We start from the raw sequence: 16,526 nt of genomic DNA on the forward strand, positions 1-16,526 counted from the left end.
ACTACGGATGGAGGTAAAGTGCCCTGTTGAGATTCACTTGTGTGGGTAGTTGTGGCCGAGTGGTTAAGGCGATGGACTAGAAATCCATTGGGGTATCCCCGCGCAGGTTCGAATCCTGCCAACTACGCTGTCCCTTTTGTGAACAGTATTTTCCCATAATTCTTTGAAATACCTACTGGCATAAATGCGGGCTCCAAAAGCAGGACTAATAGGGTCAGCGGCCTGGGAGGGCTCAAACTTTTGCCATTGTGGCCTTCCTCTCTAGAAAAGGACTGCTTCTGTCCAGAGGCTAGACCGCCAGCAGAAATAGAAACGAGCTACGTTGAAAATGGACCATAGCTTTAAGCAAGTAGTCGTGGCCGAGTGGTTAAGGCGATGGACTTGAAATCCATTGGGGTCTCCCCGCGTAGGTTCAAATCCTGCCGACTACGTGCTACTTCACCTTTGGTGATATTTTATACTTCATATTAAATGGCATCTGCACAAGCAGGCCGAATATAGCTATCACTCTCAATAGAGCTAAGGAAGGCGAAACACTGGGCAGGGAATGGGATCAAAAGAGTGGCCGGAGAAGGCATGAGACTACCTGTCTGGCACTCCTGCCACTTGTGCACCCCAGCTGTCGAGAAGACACATGTCGAGTAATAGCCAAGGAGATTGGGAAAGAACTTCAGTTATCATCTCGCCAGTAAGTTCCATCTGAGGTATCAGATGCATGAAGGAAGTAGCCTTATTGGGGCGTCTGACAGTGTCATTATTTTCCTAAAGTGTCATAACTGCATTCTTTTACAACCTCCTTTTTGCTTTTCTCTGGCCAGGAACATGAACTTTATAATAGTGCCTTTGAGTCACGTCAGTATGCAGGTATGGACCGAGTGTATTTTTTGCAGTAGAACGGATAGGCAAAGATGGGAAGGCAGTGGAGCAGAGTGAACTGAGGGAAAGAAAAAGACTGCTGTGAGAGTGAGAACCTCAGCTTAAGTGGCAGCCACCCCTCGTGAGTAGTCGTGGCCGAGTGGTTAAGGCGATGGACTCGAAATCCATTGGGGTGTCCCCGCGCAGGTTCAAATCCTGCCGACTACGTCGGTGCTCTTTCACAATGATGTGTTAGGTTTTTCCTTGGATGCCTCCTTTCCCAGGAATAAGCATGTATTATTCAACAACGTTGAGAGCACAGGTAAAACAAAGACAAGAATGTGAAACAATGCACTGTGCAATGCCAGCATGAAAACTCTCAAGGAGTACGCTGCCCAGGCCTACAGCTTCTCAGACACTGTATCTGTCTATTTTGGGGAGCTGCAGAGAAGCCTTGCCTGTGCTTTTCGAGCCTGCTGTCTGGGGTGAGTGCCTGGATAAATTGTTGTTGGGAAGGACAAGGCAGCTAGCTCCTCTACAGGGGTCAATTTAGGAGGTTGGTGGGAAGCACAGGAAGGGGCAGGAAGGAAGCTCTCTGCTGTTGCTTCTCGGCCTAGGCAGAGCTGCAGGTGTGGTTAAAAAGGATTGGCGTTTGGCCAGGTCCCAGACCACAGTGCAACCTAGGGCAACAAGAGAGGTGAGGCTACTGAGGCCCTTACCCTGAGCCTTCTGACCCCACCGCCCCTTTGGCCCCGATCGGCCAAAACCTCTCTATAAGGGCTAAAGGTGATTATTATATATGCCTGAGTAACTTAGGGTCCCTCGCATAAATGGACTCCTGCTGAAGGAGCTCGCCTTTGCTTTGGGACTGGCCCAACACGGCCTTGCTCTCCTCAACAAACCTGCCACCAGCCAGGAGGCTGAATGGCTTGCAGAAGGACACTCCCAGGTATGCCCAAGCACTTCATTTGCATAGAGACTACCCTCTCTTGGGCCCGCCTCCACTCACCTATTAAGTAATGTGGCTAGAATATCAAGACAGAAAGAGGAGCAGGGCCTGACAGCCTTTCAAAGGCTCAACTGAGGTGCTGGGCTGACGGCTGGGATCACCAAAGCCTGGGATGACTCCAATATGGAAGCAGAAGCCTTAGGGCAAACAAAGGTCAGCAGTTGATGTGCTGTAAAGAAGAAGGGCTGCAGAGGGCCTCAGCAAAGCCTTCGGAATACTTGTGGATTGGCAGGAGTGCCTATATTTGTTTTTTGAGAAGCACCTTGCCAGTGCAAAGGATTGCTGAGGAAGAGGAAGGAGCAGAGCGGAATGACTGGAGCCAGTGAGGTTGCCTGTGAAGACATGAAGGGCTATGTTGAAAGGGGCACCGCTTGCAGAGCCAAGTAGTCGTTACCAAGTGGTTAAGGCGATGGACTAGATATCATTTGGCGTCTCCACGAGTATGTTCAAATCCTGCCCACTACGTCAGATGACATTTTTGGGATTCCTCTTCAGGGCCTCCTGCGTGGGAGAACAAGGGAGCAGCCTCTATGCAAAGCAGTCAGTAAAACAGAATATGAAGCAAAGACCATTAAAGCCACAGAAGAAAGATATGAACCCAGGCCAAATGCATCCTGCTCCCCCTCCCTCACCTGTCAGGCACTAGTCTGCAGAGAAACTGAACACGCCCACTCTCCTCCAAGGAGAATTCAGCTCAGGAAACGCCTAGCCACAGGCCCTAGATTGGACGAGGCACTTCTTTTCATACCTGTAAAGACCAACCCGTCTCTCTGTGGAGTCCATTCATGGCCTCCAAGACAGAAGTTTTGCCATGGTGCCTATCGTGGCTGCCATCTCCCTGACGTTAAAGCTACCACCTCTTCCGGCCTGATTTTTTTCCCCCGTCTCAAAACATGAACATACAAGGAGTGCTAATTTCACATGCATGCCTGCTTTTAGCTTGAGACGCTTTAGAAAGTCTTCTGTGGAATAGGAATGATGTATAGGAGAGCAGGGAAAATGGTCCAGTGAACGGAAAGAAAAAAGACTACGGATGGAGGTAAAGTGCCCTGTTGAGATTCACTTGTGTGGGTAGTTGTGGCCGAGTGGTTAAGGCGATGGACTAGAAATCCATTGGGGTATCCCCGCGCAGGTTCGAATCCTGCCAACTACGCTGTCCCTTTTGTGAACAGTATTTTCCCATAATTCTTTGAAATACCTACTGGCATAAATGCGGGCTCCAAAAGCAGGACTAATAGGGTCAGCGGCCTGGGAGGGCTCAAACTTTTGCCATTGTGGCCTTCCTCTCTAGAAAAGGACTGCTTCTGTCCAGAGGCTAGACCGCCAGCAGAAATAGAAACGAGCTACGTTGAAAATGGACCATAGCTTTAAGCAAGTAGTCGTGGCCGAGTGGTTAAGGCGATGGACTTGAAATCCATTGGGGTCTCCCCGCGTAGGTTCAAATCCTGCCGACTACGTGCTACTTCACCTTTGGTGATATTTTATACTTCATATTAAATGGCATCTGCACAAGCAGGCCGAATATAGCTATCACTCTCAATAGAGCTAAGGAAGGCGAAACACTGGGCAGGGAATGGGATCAAAAGAGTGGCCGGAGAAGGCATGAGACTACCTGTCTGGCACTCCTGCCACTTGTGCACCCCAGCTGTCGAGAAGACACATGTCGAGTAATAGCCAAGGAGATTGGGAAAGAACTTCAGTTATCATCTCGCCAGTAAGTTCCATCTGAGGTATCAGATGCATGAAGGAAGTAGCCTTATTGGGGCGTCTGACAGTGTCATTATTTTCCTAAAGTGTCATAACTGCATTCTTTTACAACCTCCTTTTTGCTTTTCTCTGGCCAGGAACATGAACTTTATAATAGTGCCTTTGAGTCACGTCAGTATGCAGGTATGGACCGAGTGTATTTTTTGCAGTAGAACGGATAGGCAAAGATGGGAAGGCAGTGGAGCAGAGTGAACTGAGGGAAAGAAAAAGACTGCTGTGAGAGTGAGAACCTCAGCTTAAGTGGCAGCCACCCCTCGTGAGTAGTCGTGGCCGAGTGGTTAAGGCGATGGACTCGAAATCCATTGGGGTGTCCCCGCGCAGGTTCAAATCCTGCCGACTACGTCGGTGCTCTTTCACAATGATGTGTTAGGTTTTTCCTTGGATGCCTCCTTTCCCAGGAATAAGCATGTATTATTCAACAACGTTGAGAGCACAGGTAAAACAAAGACAAGAATGTGAAACAATGCACTGTGCAATGCCAGCATGAAAACTCTCAAGGAGTACGCTGCCCAGGCCTACAGCTTCTCAGACACTGTATCTGTCTATTTTGGGGAGCTGCAGAGAAGCCTTGCCTGTGCTTTTCGAGCCTGCTGTCTGGGGTGAGTGCCTGGATAAATTGTTGTTGGGAAGGACAAGGCAGCTAGCTCCTCTACAGGGGTCAATTTAGGAGGTTGGTGGGAAGCACAGGAAGGGGCAGGAAGGAAGCTCTCTGCTGTTGCTTCTCGGCCTAGGCAGAGCTGCAGGTGTGGTTAAAAAGGATTGGCGTTTGGCCAGGTCCCAGACCACAGTGCAACCTAGGGCAACAAGAGAGGTGAGGCTACTGAGGCCCTTACCCTGAGCCTTCTGACCCCACCGCCCCTTTGGCCCCGATCGGCCAAAACCTCTCTATAAGGGCTAAAGGTGATTATTATATATGCCTGAGTAACTTAGGGTCCCTCGCATAAATGGACTCCTGCTGAAGGAGCTCGCCTTTGCTTTGGGACTGGCCCAACACGGCCTTGCTCTCCTCAACAAACCTGCCACCAGCCAGGAGGCTGAATGGCTTGCAGAAGGACACTCCCAGGTATGCCCAAGCACTTCATTTGCATAGAGACTACCCTCTCTTGGGCCCGCCTCCACTCACCTATTAAGTAATGTGGCTAGAATATCAAGACAGAAAGAGGAGCAGGGCCTGACAGCCTTTCAAAGGCTCAACTGAGGTGCTGGGCTGACGGCTGGGATCACCAAAGCCTGGGATGACTCCAATATGGAAGCAGAAGCCTTAGGGCAAACAAAGGTCAGCAGTTGATGTGCTGTAAAGAAGAAGGGCTGCAGAGGGCCTCAGCAAAGCCTTCGGAATACTTGTGGATTGGCAGGAGTGCCTATATTTGTTTTTTGAGAAGCACCTTGCCAGTGCAAAGGATTGCTGAGGAAGAGGAAGGAGCAGAGCGGAATGACTGGAGCCAGTGAGGTTGCCTGTGAAGACATGAAGGGCTATGTTGAAAGGGGCACCGCTTGCAGAGCCAAGTAGTCGTTACCAAGTGGTTAAGGCGATGGACTAGATATCATTTGGCGTCTCCACGAGTATGTTCAAATCCTGCCGACTACGTCAGATGACATTTTTGGGATTCCTCTTCAGGGCCTCCTGCGTGGGAGAACAAGGGAGCAGCCTCTATGCAAAGCAGTCAGTAAAACAGAATATGAAGCAAAGACCATTAAAGCCACAGAAGAAAGATATGAACCCAGGCCAAATGCATCCTGCTCCCCCTCCCTCACCTGTCAGGCACTAGTCTGCAGAGAAACTGAACACGCCCACTCTCCTCCAAGGAGAATTCAGCTCAGGAAACGCCTAGCCACAGGCCCTAGATTGGACGAGGCACTTCTTTTCATACCTGTAAAGACCAACCCGTCTCTCTGTGGAGTCCATTCATGGCCTCCAAGACAGAAGTTTTGCCATGGTGCCTATCGTGGCTGCCATCTCCCTGACGTTAAAGCTACCACCTCTTCCGGCCTGATTTTTTTCCCCCGTCTCAAAACATGAACATACAAGGAGTGCTAATTTCACATGCATGCCTGCTTTTAGCTTGAGACGCTTTAGAAAGTCTTCTGTGGAATAGGAATGATGTATAGGAGAGCAGGGAAAATGGTCCAGTGAACGGAAAGAAAAAAGACTACGGATGGAGGTAAAGTGCCCTGTTGAGATTCACTTGTGTGGGTAGTTGTGGCCGAGTGGTTAAGGCGATGGACTAGAAATCCATTGGGGTATCCCCGCGCAGGTTCGAATCCTGCCAACTACGCTGTCCCTTTTGTGAACAGTATTTTCCCATAATTCTTTGAAATACCTTCTGGCATAAATGCGGGCTCCAAAAGCAGGACTAATAGGGTCAGCGGCCTGGGAGGGCTCAAACTTTTGCCATTGTGGCCTTCCTCTCTAGAAAAGGACTGCTTCTGTCCAGAGGCTAGACCGCCAGCAGAAATAGAAACGAGCTACGTTGAAAATGGACCATAGCTTTAAGCAAGTAGTCGTGGCCGAGTGGTTAAGGCGATGGACTTGAAATCCATTGGGGTCTCCCCGCGTAGGTTCAAATCCTGCCGACTACGTGCTACTTCACCTTTGGTGATATTTTATACTTCATATTAAATGGCATCTGCACAAGCAGGCCGAATATAGCTATCACTCTCAATAGAGCTAAGGAAGGCGAAACACTGGGCAGGGAATGGGATCAAAAGAGTGGCCGGAGAAGGCATGAGACTACCTGTCTGGCACTCCTGCCACTTGTGCACCCCAGCTGTCGAGAAGACACATGTCGAGTAATAGCCAAGGAGATTGGGAAAGAACTTCAGTTATCATCTCGCCAGTAAGTTCCATCTGAGGTATCAGATGCATGAAGGAAGTAGCCTTATTGGGGCGTCTGACAGTGTCATTATTTTCCTAAAGTGTCATAACTGCATTCTTTTACAACCTCCTTTTTGCTTTTCTCTGGCCAGGAACATGAACTTTATAATAGTGCCTTTGAGTCACGTCAGTATGCAGGTATGGACCGAGAGTATTTTTTGCAGTAGAACGGATAGGCAAAGATGGGAAGGCAGTGGAGCAGAGTGAACTGAGGGAAAGAAAAAGACTGCTGTGAGAGTGAGAACCTCAGCTTAAGTGGCAGCCACCCCTCGTGAGTAGTCGTGGCCGAGTGGTTAAGGCGATGGACTTGAAATCCATTGGGGTGTCCCCGCGCAGGTTCAAATCCTGCCGACTACGTCGGTGCTCTTTCACAATGATGTGTTAGGTTTTTCCTTGGATGCCTCCTTTCCCAGGAATAAGCATGTATTATTCAACAACGTTGAGAGCACAGGTAAAACAAAGACAAGAATGTGAAACAATGCACTGTGCAATGCCAGCATGAAAACTCTCAAGGAGTACGCTGCCCAGGCCTACAGCTTCTCATACACTGTATCTGTCTATTTTGGGGAGCTGCAGAGAAGCCTTGCCTGTGCTTTTCGAGCCTGCTGTCTGGGGTGAGTGCCTGGATAAATTGTTGTTGGGAAGGACAAGGCAGCTAGCTCCTCTACAGGGGTCAATTTAGGAGGTTGGTGGGAAGCACAGGAAGGGGCAGGAAGGAAGCTCTCTGCTGTTGCTTCTCGGCCTAGGCAGAGCTGCAGGTGTGGTTAAAAAGGATTGGCGTTTGGCCAGGTCCCAGACCACAGTGCAACCTAGGGCAACAAGAGAGGTGAGGCTACTGAGGCCCTTACCCTGAGCCTTCTGACCCCACCGCCCCTTTGGCCCCGATCGGCCAAAACCTCTCTATAAGGGCTAAAGGTGATTATTATATATGCCTGAGTAACTTAGGGTCCCTCGCATAAATGGACTCCTGCTGAAGGAGCTCGCCTTTGCTTTGGGACTGGCCCAACACGGCCTTGCTCTCCTCAACAAACCTGCCACCAGCCAGGAGGCTGAATGGCTTGCAGAAGGACACTCCCAGGTATGCCCAAGCACTTCATTTGCATAGAGACTACCCTCTCTTGGGCCCGCCTCCACTCACCTATTAAGTAATGTGGCTAGAATATCAAGACAGAAAGAGGAGCAGGGCCTGACAGCCTTTCAAAGGCTCAACTGAGGTGCTGGGCTGACGGCTGGGATCACCAAAGCCTGGGATGACTCCAATATGGAAGCAGAAGCCTTAGGGCAAACAAAGGTCAGCAGTTGATGTGCTGTAAAGAAGAAGGGCTGCAGAGGGCCTCAGCAAAGCCTTCGGAATACTTGTGGATTGGCAGGAGTGCCTATATTTGTTTTTTGAGAAGCACCTTGCCAGTGCAAAGGATTGCTGAGGAAGAGGAAGGAGCAGAGCGGAATGACTGGAGCCAGTGAGGTTGCCTGTGAAGACATGAAGGGCTATGTTGAAAGGGGCACCGCTTGCAGAGCCAAGTAGTCGTTACCAAGTGGTTAAGGCGATGGACTAGATATCATTTGGCGTCTCCACGAGTATGTTCAAATCCTGCCGACTACGTCAGATGACATTTTTGGGATTCCTCTTCAGGGCCTCCTGCGTGGGAGAACAAGGGAGCAGCCTCTATGCAAAGCAGTCAGTAAAACAGAATATGAAGCAAAGACCATTAAAGCCACAGAAGAAAGATATGAACCCAGGCCAAATGCATCCTGCTCCCCCTCCCTCACCTGTCAGGCACTAGTCTGCAGAGAAACTGAACACGCCCACTCTCCTCCAAGGAGAATTCAGCTCAGGAAACGCCTAGCCACAGGCCCTAGATTGGACGAGGCACTTCTTTTCATACCTGTAAAGACCAACCCGTCTCTCTGTGGAGTCCATTCATGGCCTCCAAGACAGAAGTTTTGCCATGGTGCCTATCGTGGCTGCCATCTCCCTGACGTTAAAGCTACCACCTCTTCCGGCCTGATTTTTTTCCCCCGTCTCAAAACATGAACATACAAGGAGTGCTAATTTCACATGCATGCCTGCTTTTAGCTTGAGACGCTTTAGAAAGTCTTCTGTGGAATAGGAATGATGTATAGGAGAGCAGGGAAAATGGTCCAGTGAACGGAAAGAAAAAAGACTACGGATGGAGGTAAAGTGCCCTGTTGAGATTCACTTGTGTGGGTAGTTGTGGCCGAGTGGTTAAGGCGATGGACTAGAAATCCATTGGGGTATCCCCGCGCAGGTTCGAATCCTGCCAACTACGCTGTCCCTTTTGTGAACAGTATTTTCCCATAATTCTTTGAAATACCTACTGGCATAAATGCGGGCTCCAAAAGCAGGACTTATAGGGTCAGCGGCCTGGGAGGGCTCAAACTTTTGCCATTGTGGCCTTCCTCTCTAGAAAAGGACTGCTTCTGTCCAGAGGCTAGACCGCCAGCAGAAATAGAAACGAGCTACGTTGAAAATGGACCATAGCTTTAAGCAAGTAGTCGTGGCCGAGTGGTTAAGGCGATGGACTTGAAATCCATTGGGGTCTCCCCGCGTAGGTTCAAATCCTGCCGACTACGTGCTACTTCACCTTTGGTGATATTTTATACTTCATATTAAATGGCATCTGCACAAGCAGGCCGAATATAGCTATCACTCTCAATAGAGCTAAGGAAGGCGAAACACTGGGCAGGGAATGGGATCAAAAGAGTGGCCGGAGAAGGCATGAGACTACCTGTCTGGCACTCCTGCCACTTGTGCACCCCAGCTGTCGAGAAGACACATGTCGAGTAATAGCCAAGGAGATTGGGAAAGAACTTCAGTTATCATCTCGCCAGTAAGTTCCATCTGAGGTATCAGATGCATGAAGGAAGTAGCCTTATTGGGGCGTCTGACAGTGTCATTATTTTCCTAAAGTGTCATAACTGCATTCTTTTACAACCTCCTTTTTGCTTTTCTCTGGCCAGGAACATGAACTTTATAATAGTGCCTTTGAGTCACGTCAGTATGCAGGTATGGACCGAGTGTATTTTTTGCAGTAGAACGGATAGGCAAAGATGGGAAGGCAGTGGAGCAGAGTGAACTGAGGGAAAGAAAAAGACTGCTGTGAGAGTGAGAACCTCAGCTTAAGTGGCAGCCACCCCTCGTGAGTAGTCGTGGCCGAGTGGTTAAGGCGATGGACTCGAAATCCATTGGGGTGTCCCCGCGCAGGTTCAAATCCTGCCGACTACGTCGGTGCTCTTTCACAATGATGTGTTAGGTTTTTCCTTGGATGCCTCCTTTCCCAGGAATAAGCATGTATTATTCAACAACGTTGAGAGCACAGGTAAAACAAAGACAAGAATGTGAAACAATGCACTGTGCAATGCCAGCATGAAAACTCTCAAGGAGTACGCTGCCCAGGCCTACAGCTTCTCAGACACTGTATCTGTCTATTTTGGGGAGCTGCAGAGAAGCCTTGCCTGTGCTTTTCGAGCCTGCTGTCTGGGGTGAGTGCCTGGATAAATTGTTGTTGGGAAGGACAAGGCAGCTAGCTCCTCTACAGGGGTCAATTTAGGAGGTTGGTGGGAAGCACAGGAAGGGGCAGGAAGGAAGCTCTCTGCTGTTGCTTCTCGGCCTAGGCAGAGCTGCAGGTGTGGTTAAAAAGGATTGGCGTTTGGCCAGGTCCCAGACCACAGTGCAACCTAGGGCAACAAGAGAGGTGAGGCTACTGAGGCCCTTACCCTGAGCCTTCTGACCCCACCGCCCCTTTGGCCCCGATCGGCCAAAACCTCTCTATAAGGGCTAAAGGTGATTATTATATATGCCTGAGTAACTTAGGGTCCCTCGCATAAATGGACTCCTGCTGAAGGAGCTCGCCTTTGCTTTGGGACTGGCCCAACACGGCCTTGCTCTCCTCAACAAACCTGCCACCAGCCAGGAGGCTGAATGGCTTGCAGAAGGACACTCCCAGGTATGCCCAAGCACTTCATTTGCATAGAGACTACCCTCTCTTGGGCCCGCCTCCACTCACCTATTAAGTAATGTGGCTAGAATATCAAGACAGAAAGAGGAGCAGGGCCTGACAGCCTTTCAAAGGCTCAACTGAGGTGCTGGGCTGACGGCTGGGATCACCAAAGCCTGGGATGACTCCAATATGGAAGCAGAAGCCTTAGGGCAAACAAAGGTCAGCAGTTGATGTGCTGTAAAGAAGAAGGGCTGCAGAGGGCCTCAGCAAAGCCTTCGGAATACTTGTGGATTGGCAGGAGTGCCTATATTTGTTTTTTGAGAAGCACCTTGCCAGTGCAAAGGATTGCTGAGGAAGAGGAAGGAGCAGAGCGGAATGACTGGAGCCAGTGAGGTTGCCTGTGAAGACATGAAGGGCTATGTTGAAAGGGGCACCGCTTGCAGAGCCAAGTAGTCGTTACCAAGTGGTTAAGGCGATGGACTAGATATCATTTGGCGTCTCCACGAGTATGTTCAAATCCTGCCGACTACGTCAGATGACATTTTTGGGATTCCTCTTCAGGGCCTCCTGCGTGGGAGAACAAGGGAGCAGCCTCTATGCAAAGCAGTCAGTAAAACAGAATATGAAGCAAAGACCATTAAAGCCACAGAAGAAAGATATGAACCCAGGCCAAATGCATCCTGCTCCCCCTCCCTCACCTGTCAGGCACTAGTCTGCAGAGAAACTGAACACGCCCACTCTCCTCCAAGGAGAATTCAGCTCAGGAAACGCCTAGCCACAGGCCCTAGATTGGACGAGGCACTTCTTTTCATACCTGTAAAGACCAACCCGTCTCTCTGTGGAGTCCATTCATGGCCTCCAAGACAGAAGTTTTGCCATGGTGCCTATCGTGGCTGCCATCTCCCTGACGTTAAAGCTACCACCTCTTCCGGCCTGATTTTTTTCCCCCGTCTCAAAACATGAACATACAAGGAGTGCTAATTTCACATGCATGCCTGCTTTTAGCTTGAGACGCTTTAGAAAGTCTTCTGTGGAATAGGAATGATGTATAGGAGAGCAGGGAAAATGGTCCAGTGAACGGAAAGAAAAAAGACTACGGATGGAGGTAAAGTGCCCTGTTGAGATTCACTTGTGTGGGTAGTTGTGGCCGAGTGGTTAAGGCGATGGACTAGAAATCCATTGGGGTATCCCCGCGCAGGTTCGAATCCTGCCAACTACGCTGTCCCTTTTGTGAACAGTATTTTCCCATAATTCTTTGAAATACCTTCTGGCATAAATGCGGGCTCTAAAAGCAGGACTAATAGGGTCAGCGGCCTGGGAGGGCTCAAACTTTTGCCATTGTGGCCTTCCTCTCTAGAAAAGGACTGCTTCTGTCCAGAGGCTAGACCGCCAGCAGAAATAGAAACGAGCTACGTTGAAAATGGACCATAGCTTTAAGCAAGTAGTCGTGGCCGAGTGGTTAAGGCGATGGACTTGAAATCCATTGGGGTCTCCCCGCGTAGGTTCAAATCCTGCCGACTACGTGCTACTTCACCTTTGGTGATATTTTATACTTCATATTAAATGGCATCTGCACAAGCAGGCCGAATATAGCTATCACTCTCAATAGAGCTAAGGAAGGCGAAACACTGGGCAGGGAATGGGATCAAAAGAGTGGCCGGAGAAGGCATGAGACTACCTGTCTGGCACTCCTGCCACTTGTGCACCCCAGCTGTCGAGAAGACACATGTCGAGTAATAGCCAAGGAGATTGGGAAAGAACTTCAGTTATCATCTCGCCAGTAAGTTCCATCTGAGGTATCAGATGCATGAAGGAAGTAGCCTTATTGGGGCGTCTGACAGTGTCATTATTTTCCTAAAGTGTCATAACTGCATTCTTTTACAACCTCCTTTTTGCTTTTCTCTGGCCAGGAACATGAACTTTATAATAGTGCCTTTGAGTCACGTCAGTATGCAGGTATGGACCGAGTGTATTTTTTGCAGTAGAACGGATAGGCAAAGATGGGAAGGCAGTGGAGCAGAGTGAACTGAGGGAAAGAAAAAGACTGCTGTGAGAGTGAGAACCTCAGCTTAAGTGGCAGCCACCCCTCGTGAGTAGTCGTGGCCGAGTGGTTAAGGCGATGGACTCGAAATCCATTGGGGTGTCCCCGCGCAGGTTCAAATCCTGCCGACTACGTCGGTGCTCTTTCACAATGATGTGTTAGGTTTTTCCTTGGATGCCTCCTTTCCCAGGAATAAGCATGTATTATTCAACAACGTTGAGAGCACAGGTAAAACAAAGACAAGAATGTGAAACAATGCACTGTGCAATGCCAGCATGAAAACTCTCAAGGAGTACGCTGCCCAGGCCTACAGCTTCTCAGACACTGTATCTGTCTATTTTGGGGAGCTGCAGAGAAGCCTTGCCTGTGCTTTTCGAGCCTGCTGTCTGGGGTGAGTGCCTGGATAAATTGTTGTTGGGAAGGACAAGGCAGCTAGCTCCTCTACAGGGGTCAATTTAGGAGGTTGGTGGGAAGCACAGGAAGGGGCAGGAAGGAAGCTCTCTGCTGTTGCTTCTCGGCCTAGGCAGAGCTGCAGGTGTGGTTAAAAAGGATTGGCGTTTGGCCAGGTCCCAGACCACAGTGCAACCTAGGGCAACAAGAGAGGTGAGGCTACTGAGGCCCTTACCCTGAGCCTTCTGACCCCACCGCCCCTTTGGCCCCGATCGGCCAAAACCTCTCTATAAGGGCTAAAGGTGATTATTATATATGCCTGAGTAACTTAGGGTCCCTCGCATAAATGGACTCCTGCTGAAGGAGCTCGCCTTTGCTTTGGGACTGGCCCAACACGGCCTTGCTCTCCTCAACAAACCTGCCACCAGCCAGGAGGCTGAATGGCTTGCAGAAGGACACTCCCAGGTATGCCCAAGCACTTCATTTGCATAGAGACTACCCTCTCTTGGGCCCGCCTCCACTCACCTATTAAGTAATGTGGCTAGAATATCAAGACAGAAAGAGGAGCAGGGCCTGACAGCCTTTCAAAGGCTCAACTGAGGTGCTGGGCTGACGGCTGGGATCACCAAAGCCTGGGATGACTCCAATATGGAAGCAGAAGCCTTAGGGCAAACAAAGGTCAGCAGTTGATGTGCTGTAAAGAAGAAGGGCTGCAGAGGGCCTCAGCAAAGCCTTCGGAATACTTGTGGATTGGCAGGAGTGCCTATATTTGTTTTTTGAGAAGCACCTTGCCAGTGCAAAGGATTGCTGAGGAAGAGGAAGGAGCAGAGCGGAATGACTGGAGCCAGTGAGGTTGCCTGTGAAGACATGAAGGGCTATGTTGAAAGGGGCACCGCTTGCAGAGCCAAGTAGTCGTTACCAAGTGGTTAAGGCGATGGACTAGATATCATTTGGCGTCTCCACGAGTATGTTCAAATCCTGCCGACTACGTCAGATGACATTTTTGGGATTCCTCTTCAGGGCCTCCTGCGTGGGAGAACAAGGGAGCAGCCTCTATGCAAAGCAGTCAGTAAAACAGAATATGAAGCAAAGACCATTAAAGCCACAGAAGAAAGATATGAACCCAGGCCAAATGCATCCTGCTCCCCCTCCCTCACCTGTCAGGCACTAGTCTGCAGAGAAACTGAACACGCCCACTCTCCTCCAAGGAGAATTCAGCTCAGGAAACGCCTAGCCACAGGCCCTAGATTGGACGAGGCACTTCTTTTCATACCTGTAAAGACCAACCCGTCTCTCTGTGGAGTCCATTCATGGCCTCCAAGACAGAAGTTTTGCCATGGTGCCTATCGTGGCTGCCATCTCCCTGACGTTAAAGCTACCACCTCTTCCGGCCTGATTTTTTTCCCCCGTCTCAAAACATGAACATACAAGGAGTGCTAATTTCACATGCATGCCTGCTTTTAGCTTGAGACGCTTTAGAAAGTCTTCTGTGGAATAGGAATGATGTATAGGAGAGCAGGGAAAATGGTCCAGTGAACGGAAAGAAAAAAGACTACGGATGGAGGTAAAGTGCCCTGTTGAGATTCACTTGTGTGGGTAGTTGTGGCCGAGTGGTTAAGGCGATGGACTAGAAATCCATTGGGGTATCCCCGCGCAGGTTCGAATCCTGCCAACTACGCTGTCCCTTTTGAGAACAGTATTTTCCCATAATTCTTTGAAATACCTACTGGCATAAATGCGGGCTCCAAAAGCAGGACTAATAGGGTCAGCGGCCTGGGAGGGCTCAAACTTTTGCCATTGTGGCCTTCCTCTCTAGAAAAGGACTGCTTCTGTCCAGAGGCTAGACCGCCAGCAGAAATAGAAACGAGCTACGTTGAAAATGGACCATAGCTTTAAGCAAGTAGTCGTGGCCGAGTGGTTAAGGCGATGGACTTGAAATCCATTGGGGTCTCCCCGCGTAGGTTCAAATCCTGCCGACTACGTGCTACTTCACCTTTGGTGATATTTTATACTTCATATTAAATGGCATCTGCACAAGCAGGCCGAATATAGCTATCACTCTCAATAGAGCTAAGGAAGGCGAAACACTGGGCAGGGAATGGGATCAAAAGAGTGGCCGGAGAAGGCATGAGACTACCTGTCTGGCACTCCTGCCACTTGTGCACCCCAGCTGTCGAGAAGACACATGTCGAGTAATAGCCAAGGAGATTGGGAAAGAACTTCAGTTATCATCTCGCCAGTAAGTTCCATCTGAGGTATCAGATGCATGAAGGAAGTAGCCTTATTGGGGCGTCTGACAGTGTCATTATTTTCCTAAAGTGTCATAACTGCATTCTTTTACAACCTCCTTTTTGCTTTTCTCTGGCCAGGAACATGAACTTTATAATAGTGCCTTTGAGTCACGTCAGTATGCAGGTATGGACCGAGTGTATTTTTTGCAGTAGAACGGATAGGCAAAGATGGGAAGGCAGTGGAGCAGAGTGAACTGAGGGAAAGAAAAAGACTGCTGTGAGAGTGAGAACCTCAGCTTAAGTGGCAGCCACCCCTCGTGAGTAGTCGTGGCCGAGTGGTTAAGGCGATGGACTCGAAATCCATTGGGGTGTCCCCGCGCAGGTTCAAATCCTGCCGACTACGTCGGTGCTCTTTCACAATGATGTGTTAGGTTTTTCCTTGGATGCCTCCTTTCCCAGGAATAAGCATGTATTATTCAACAACGTTGAGAGCACAGGTAAAACAAAGACAAGAATGTGAAACAATGCACTGTGCAATGCCAGCATGAAAACTCTCAAGGAGTACGCTGCCCAGGCCTACAGCTTCTCAGACACTGTATCTGTCTATTTTGGGGAGCTGCAGAGAAGCCTTGCCTGTGCTTTTCGAGCCTGCTGTCTGGGGTGAGTGCCTGGATAAATTGTTGTTGGGAAGGACAAGGCAGCTAGCTCCTCCACAGGGGTCAATTTAGGAGGTTGGTGGGAAGCACAGGAAGGGGCAGGAAGAAAGCTCTCTGCTGTTGCTTCTCGGCCTAGGCAGAGCTGCAGGTGTGGTTAAAAAGGATTGGCGTTTGGCCAGGTCCCAGACCACAGTGCAACCTAGGGCAACAAGAGAGGTGAGGCTACTGAGGCCCTTACCCTGAGCCTTCTGACCCCACCGCCCCTTTGGCCCCGATCGGCCAAAACCTCTCTATAAGGGCTAAAGGTGATTATTATATATGCCTGAGTAACTTAGGGTCCCTCGCATAAATGGACTCCTGCTGAAGGAGCTCGCCTTTGCTTTGGGACTGGCCCAACACGGCCTTGCTCTCCTCAACAAACCTGCCACCAGCCAGGAGGCTGAATGGCTTGCAGAAGGACACTCCCAGGTATGCCCAAGCACTTCATTTGCATAGAGACTACCCTCTCTTGGGCCCGCCTCCACTCACCTATTAAGTAATGTGGCTAGAATATCAAGACAGAAAGAGGAGCAGGGCCTGACAGCCTTTCAAAGGCTCAACTGAGGTGCTGGGCTGACGGCTGGGATCACCAAAGCCTGGGATGACTCCAATATGGAAGCAGAAGCCTTAGGGCAAACAAAGGTCAGCAGTTGATGTGCTGTAAAGAAGAAGGGCTGCAGAGGGCCTCAGCAAAGCCTTCG

The 16,526-nt window shown here is 49.8% G+C and overlaps 18 non-coding genes across 18 annotated transcripts; all 18 read left to right on the forward strand.

The window, feature by feature from the left end:
* The first annotated feature begins 45 nt into the window (after positions 1 to 45).
* On the forward strand, positions 46 to 127 carry TRNAS-AGA (transfer RNA serine (anticodon AGA)). The gene has a single exon. It is a non-coding gene; the product is annotated as a tRNA-Ser (tRNA).
* Positions 128 to 349: 222 nt separating this feature from the next.
* On the forward strand, positions 350 to 431 carry TRNAS-UGA (transfer RNA serine (anticodon UGA)). The gene has a single exon. It is a non-coding gene; the product is annotated as a tRNA-Ser (tRNA).
* Positions 432 to 1,001: 570 nt separating this feature from the next.
* Positions 1,002 to 1,083, forward strand: TRNAS-CGA (transfer RNA serine (anticodon CGA)). Its single transcript has one exon. It is a non-coding gene; the product is annotated as a tRNA-Ser (tRNA).
* A 1,852-nt stretch (positions 1,084 to 2,935) lies between these two features.
* On the forward strand, positions 2,936 to 3,017 carry TRNAS-AGA (transfer RNA serine (anticodon AGA)). The gene has a single exon. It is a non-coding gene; the product is annotated as a tRNA-Ser (tRNA).
* Positions 3,018 to 3,239: 222 nt separating this feature from the next.
* On the forward strand, positions 3,240 to 3,321 carry TRNAS-UGA (transfer RNA serine (anticodon UGA)). The gene has a single exon. It is a non-coding gene; the product is annotated as a tRNA-Ser (tRNA).
* Positions 3,322 to 3,891: 570 nt separating this feature from the next.
* Positions 3,892 to 3,973, forward strand: TRNAS-CGA (transfer RNA serine (anticodon CGA)). The gene has a single exon. It is a non-coding gene; the product is annotated as a tRNA-Ser (tRNA).
* A 1,852-nt stretch (positions 3,974 to 5,825) lies between these two features.
* TRNAS-AGA (transfer RNA serine (anticodon AGA)) lies at positions 5,826 to 5,907 on the forward strand. Its single transcript has one exon. It is a non-coding gene; the product is annotated as a tRNA-Ser (tRNA).
* A 222-nt stretch (positions 5,908 to 6,129) lies between these two features.
* Positions 6,130 to 6,211, forward strand: TRNAS-UGA (transfer RNA serine (anticodon UGA)). Its single transcript has one exon. It is a non-coding gene; the product is annotated as a tRNA-Ser (tRNA).
* Positions 6,212 to 6,781: 570 nt separating this feature from the next.
* TRNAS-UGA (transfer RNA serine (anticodon UGA)) lies at positions 6,782 to 6,863 on the forward strand. The gene has a single exon. It is a non-coding gene; the product is annotated as a tRNA-Ser (tRNA).
* Positions 6,864 to 8,715: 1,852 nt separating this feature from the next.
* On the forward strand, positions 8,716 to 8,797 carry TRNAS-AGA (transfer RNA serine (anticodon AGA)). Its single transcript has one exon. It is a non-coding gene; the product is annotated as a tRNA-Ser (tRNA).
* Positions 8,798 to 9,019: 222 nt separating this feature from the next.
* On the forward strand, positions 9,020 to 9,101 carry TRNAS-UGA (transfer RNA serine (anticodon UGA)). The gene has a single exon. It is a non-coding gene; the product is annotated as a tRNA-Ser (tRNA).
* A 570-nt stretch (positions 9,102 to 9,671) lies between these two features.
* Positions 9,672 to 9,753, forward strand: TRNAS-CGA (transfer RNA serine (anticodon CGA)). The gene has a single exon. It is a non-coding gene; the product is annotated as a tRNA-Ser (tRNA).
* A 1,852-nt stretch (positions 9,754 to 11,605) lies between these two features.
* On the forward strand, positions 11,606 to 11,687 carry TRNAS-AGA (transfer RNA serine (anticodon AGA)). Its single transcript has one exon. It is a non-coding gene; the product is annotated as a tRNA-Ser (tRNA).
* A 222-nt stretch (positions 11,688 to 11,909) lies between these two features.
* TRNAS-UGA (transfer RNA serine (anticodon UGA)) lies at positions 11,910 to 11,991 on the forward strand. Its single transcript has one exon. It is a non-coding gene; the product is annotated as a tRNA-Ser (tRNA).
* Positions 11,992 to 12,561: 570 nt separating this feature from the next.
* TRNAS-CGA (transfer RNA serine (anticodon CGA)) lies at positions 12,562 to 12,643 on the forward strand. Its single transcript has one exon. It is a non-coding gene; the product is annotated as a tRNA-Ser (tRNA).
* A 1,852-nt stretch (positions 12,644 to 14,495) lies between these two features.
* On the forward strand, positions 14,496 to 14,577 carry TRNAS-AGA (transfer RNA serine (anticodon AGA)). The gene has a single exon. It is a non-coding gene; the product is annotated as a tRNA-Ser (tRNA).
* Positions 14,578 to 14,799: 222 nt separating this feature from the next.
* On the forward strand, positions 14,800 to 14,881 carry TRNAS-UGA (transfer RNA serine (anticodon UGA)). The gene has a single exon. It is a non-coding gene; the product is annotated as a tRNA-Ser (tRNA).
* A 570-nt stretch (positions 14,882 to 15,451) lies between these two features.
* TRNAS-CGA (transfer RNA serine (anticodon CGA)) lies at positions 15,452 to 15,533 on the forward strand. Its single transcript has one exon. It is a non-coding gene; the product is annotated as a tRNA-Ser (tRNA).
* The last annotated feature ends 993 nt before the right edge of the window (positions 15,534 to 16,526 follow it).

The sequence above is a fragment of the Pleurodeles waltl genome, unplaced genomic scaffold (genome assembly GCF_031143425.1).
Source record: "Pleurodeles waltl isolate 20211129_DDA unplaced genomic scaffold, aPleWal1.hap1.20221129 scaffold_320, whole genome shotgun sequence".
Lineage (NCBI taxonomy): Eukaryota > Metazoa > Chordata > Amphibia > Caudata > Salamandridae > Pleurodeles > Pleurodeles waltl.